Here is a 5,000-nt window from a genome sequence, read left to right on the forward strand (position 1 = left end):
ACAAGGGCTAAAATACATACAAAATAACAAATTATCAAAATCAGTACTATTTACAGATTCTAAATCTGCACTTCAACTAATATCTAACCCGAAACCTAAGAATTCTAAAAGTATGACTTTTGAAATACAAGAATTGATATATACAATGGTAAATCAAAATCAAATAATAATGTTACAGTGGATACCTTCACATAAAAACATAAAGGGAAATGAAATAGTAGATCAAGCAGCTAAAAAAGCACACAAAATAAGATATCCCATAACCATACATGAAGACACAAAAAAACAGATAAAACAGATGAAAAAAAAAACCCAGAGAAACTGGAAAACTCAGTTAAATACAATTCTTAACACAAAGAATTATCTATTGCAGAACACAGAACCGCAGCCATGGTTAAGATCCAAAAATAGAAAATTAGATGTCTGCATAACTAGAATAATAACTAAGCACACAAGACTAAATAAACACCTACATAGAATGAAAATAACAAATGACCCTTACTGTAGATGGTGTCATAATCAAGAAGAAGATATAGAACACTTAATCCTACACTGTCCAAGATTCCACTCCAGCAGAACAAAATTGAAAGAAGCCTTAAGAAAAATCAAAGTAATCAACCCTAACATAAACTTATTATTCACAGGTGCAGATCTCTCCCCAACAGAAAAGTTTTATACTCTTAGACACACCAAAATCTTTTTAAGAAAAACCAAACTAACAGAGATCATATAAAAGAAAGAATAGAAAAGAAAAAAGATCCAGGGGATATAGACTATGCAAAAGTCTAAAACCCTATAAAAGAAGAAAGAAGAAGAAGAAACGTACGTAAAGATCTAACAAAAAGTTATTGCCGTTAAGCTTACAAATGCTATAAACAAATCGTTTTTTTAAATAAACATGTAAGGATACTTTCTAGGAGTCCTGGAAACAGTAGAGGCAGGAAGGTTTGAGGTATACATATATACAAAGGAATTTAAAACAATTAAAAATTAAAAACAAAATTATCCTAGAAGGTAAAAAAAGTGCTTCAACATTTGAAACCATTAACAGAAGGAACAACAAAACAATGACACAGTAACAGAAACACTAAGAAATGACAACATGCAAGAGGAGAACAACTCACACAACAAATCAGCATAAACAGAACACGTCTTAAAAATACAAAATTAACATTTGCTCAAACATTAAACCATTAACAGCCTAACTCTGCCAGAGAACCGCTACAAAACAAAAGACAGTAATTTTCTATTTTATGTCCGCATAACTGATCAACGATTTTGGGATCGTAGGATTCCTCTCACTCTCCACAATGCAAATATATAGTTTTTATTGCGTGGAAAACCCCGGGGTTAAATAGCACTAATAATATAACGTACAGTGAAAATTACCATAGTTATTCACATAACTTTCCAATGCAGGGGGCTGTGCCCCCTGCGACCCCCCTGGGGGGGGGGACTACCGCCCCCCAACCCCGTCAAATAAACAAAACCTCCACCATGTATTCCCGGCAGGCTAGAGCGTTACACAATCATCGTTGATGTCAGAGCGGCGGGCGTCATATTACAATTACCTTGTAAGATTCCCACTGAATCAGCATGTTAACCTTGGCATAGTCAGCATTGTATATAGAGACGATTGTAGTATAATCAGGATGAACAGGGTAGCCCACCCTCGTCGGCGCCTCTTTCGATGTTACACCGAAGGCCTCAAGATTGAGTTTCCCGTCCTCTGGAATAACGACATCCGTATTCCTAACTGAAATAACCGTCGTGTTCAGATGTCAGTCATAGCCGTTGCGATGGCTGAGTGTGGAGGGTGCTCGTATTTGGAGACAGATTTTCTGCGGGAAATTGCAACTAGCCAGGAAAAATGCTAGAGATATGCTTCCGCCATGGTCTCCTCCGTCGAGAGAAAGCCTGCGGCAGGTGCGGGCAGCCAGGACGCACCCTGCCTCCTTCACATTCTGCGGCAAAGGAGCACCCTCCTTACTAAGTAGCAGAATTAATCAATCAGGTTAGTACCTTAAAAATCCCAAGTTATTGTAGGTTATCGGGACCATATATAGTTCGTGTGCGCTCTATCCTGCCGTGAATACGTGGTGGAGGTTTTGTTTCCTCAGCAGGGAAAGTCATGTGAATAACCATGATTATTTTCACTGTGGTTATATTATTAGGGTAATTTTATATATTACATCCGCTACTCCGACATCATCGCCCCCGCTATTGGGGCCAAGTTTGTTGCTAACGGGGGGGTTTCCGCGCAATAAAACCTACATCTTTGCATTGTATAGAGTGAGAGGAATCCAACGATACCAAAATTGTCGATATCGGTTATGCGGACGTAATATAGAAAATTACCCAAAAGACAAAAAGAAAAAGAAACCGGTTAATCTAGAGCACATGGAAATCTAGCAAACTAACAAGGACAAATTCCCTTCTTTGCTTGTAGGATGTCACTGTAAACAAACCATGTAACTTAGAAGATGGCACTCAGGAAGGTAGTATGTGTGCTGCTATCTATTGCTTATTTCGCAGTATTGAGTAAATTTCATGTTGATTTACCATTCTTTGTCTCCAAACAATATAAAGTACCATTACATTTCATTAATTTAACTAATTTCTCTAAACTATTCACATTTTATGGTCTCTAAAATTTGGTGTGTTGCCATAATAATACATGATTTGCTTAGGAGAGACTGAGGCCCAAGTTGTCACCCCTACCTTGGGCCTCAGCCCTTGCCTCAATTAATTTTGCTGTCTTTTCTTCTCCCCTTTTCCTTTTCCTTCTCTTTTCATCCCCTTCTCCTATTCACTTCCTAAGGTGTGAGAGCTGGGCTGAAAGGATGAAAGGCAAGCTTTGTGTCAGTCATGAATGGACTCCAGGAGCCATGGGCATGGTATTCCTTTGGTTGATTATCTAGCTATTATTCCTTATGGGGACCCTGAGGAGTTAACCGTTTTTTTTCCCCATTTATTTTAGGTACACCATGGCCAATAATGAAGATTCTTTACCAGTATTAGGGACATTAAAGCTTCCCCCTTCAACTAGCCTATCTAAATTGGATTTCATTGGTTTCCCAACCCCAGCTTTGACCATGGTGCAGTCCTCAGATACTAATATCCCCCCCCCCTACTATTCCTTGCTTGTTATCAGGGGGGGGGGGTTAGGAGATGGAGACTGAGGCCGAAGATAAGATCACCCCTACAAAATTAGGTGAGGTGAGGCCTGAGGCCTCGCCCCAACTAATTTTGCATGGTGTTTTCTTCTCCCCCTTTCCTCTTCCTTCTCTTGTTCATCCCCCTCTTTTTTGCTCTTCCTAAGGTCTAAGAGCCATTTTGAAAGGATGAAAGGCTGGATTTGTGCCAGTCATGAACAGCCTCCAATAGCCATGGTATTTGTCTAGTCCTTACCCCTTATGGGGACCCCATTTATTTTAGACTCGTTCTGGTGAATAATCAAGACTCATATTAGGGGCATTAAGCCCTGCCCCTTCAATTACCCTATCTGAATTCAATTTTGTTGGTTGTCCAACCCTTGCCATTTCATTAACCAGTTCCAACCATTGATACTAATACTCCCTCCTTGATGTTTACTGACAACACTATCCATTTCAAACCACCCACCCAGGTCATTACTCAACCTTTAGAATGCACCCCTTCCTTTCTCCAAATATTCTCCACTTCTCCTTCTGCATGTTCTTCTCCATTGTCTACCCCCTCCCCCCTCAGTAGTACTATTTATCCATATTGTCCCTCTCCCCACAGTACGACCTCACCCTCCTTCCTTAGTCCTTTTACTGTTTCCTATTTTGCAAACCTTTTGAGTATTCTTTTTGGCCCAGACAGCTAAAATAATGTCTCTATTCCTTCTTCAGTCACATATACACTCCATTTCATTCAATTGCCTATACACCCTGTTTTCCTGGAATTCACTCAATTGCCCTACCCCGTTAACCCTTCCCTTTCTACTAAACTCTGCTGTCCTTCACTTGCTCCCCTCTTTTCCCTTTTTCATTACCATGCTATCCTATAATGCTCTCTAATCTTTGACATCTAACTCATTTTATCCTAGCCTTTACTCCTCTTTACCCTTTTTGCCACAATACTTTACCTTAGTGCTATATGACCTTTGATGTCTAGCACATTTATTTGTTTCATCCATTAACCATTTTGCTTATGCAGATTATTTCATGTAGTAGTGAGTAGTTTTTCTTTGACTATTAGAGTACCATTACATTTTCCTGTAAATGTATATCAAAGTATTATGTGTTGGATAACTTTCTTATAATCAACTTGTGTAGATGAAAACTCTTATTTTCGGTCAATCTGTCCATTACAGGCAAATGGCGGTGGGAAACTGAAAATATTTCAAAAGAAGTGGAACAAGTTCTTTGAACCAGCCACCGTCACCTTGTAATATCCAATGGAAAATCTTTGGTAAGTAGCAAAAGGAAGAATATGAAAATGATGAATATGAAGATTTTGAAGCTAAAAAGAAGGAATATAATTAATTTTAGAACCCAAATCAAAGATGGAATTATTTACAGAGTAGTTTGATATTACTAGTCTCCCAGTACAGAATTCAGGTCCTGCAGCAACCTGGTTTGAGATTAGAGTAAAAACAAAATGGAACCAGTTTTCTCTCCTTTTCTATTAGAAACAAATTTTAATGATAGTGTGCAAGAGAATAATAGGTCAGTGGAGTCTTTACAGCCTCAATGTAGAATAGCCAAAAAAAAAAAAAAAAAAAAAAAAAAAAAAAAAATCAAAGAAAATTAAAAAAAAAAAGGAAAAAAAGAAAAAAAAAAAGTAAAATAATTTTAAAAACATCATAGTATGTCTAGAATAACAGACCATTAGTAATGGAGTAATAGAGGTCTTGGTAATTGTTTTCAAAATGACAGCATCCCCCCAAGACTGATTACAAGTATGCTTAATATAGATATATATTAAAGTCCATACACATGGAGATAAATGCACATCTGTCTATTTATTTGATA

The 5,000-nt window shown here is 37.8% G+C and overlaps 1 long non-coding RNA gene across 1 annotated transcript in view; it reads left to right on the forward strand.

Moving 5' to 3' along the window:
• Window positions 1-817: 817 nt before the first annotated feature.
• LOC113816253 (uncharacterized) overlaps window positions 818-5,000 on the forward strand; it is a 4,837-nt gene continuing 654 nt past the window's right edge. The window contains exons 1-3 of the long non-coding RNA XR_011398246.1: window positions 818-900; window positions 1,513-2,014; window positions 4,340-5,000. The exon at window positions 4,340-5,000 is cut by the window's right edge and continues 654 nt beyond it. This is a non-coding gene — a long non-coding RNA (uncharacterized lncRNA). The remainder of the gene's footprint in view (window positions 901-1,512; window positions 2,015-4,339) is intronic.

Source organism: Penaeus vannamei, chromosome 39 (genome assembly GCF_042767895.1).
Source record: "Penaeus vannamei isolate JL-2024 chromosome 39, ASM4276789v1, whole genome shotgun sequence".
Classification (NCBI taxonomy): Eukaryota; Metazoa; Arthropoda; class Malacostraca; order Decapoda; family Penaeidae; genus Penaeus; species Penaeus vannamei.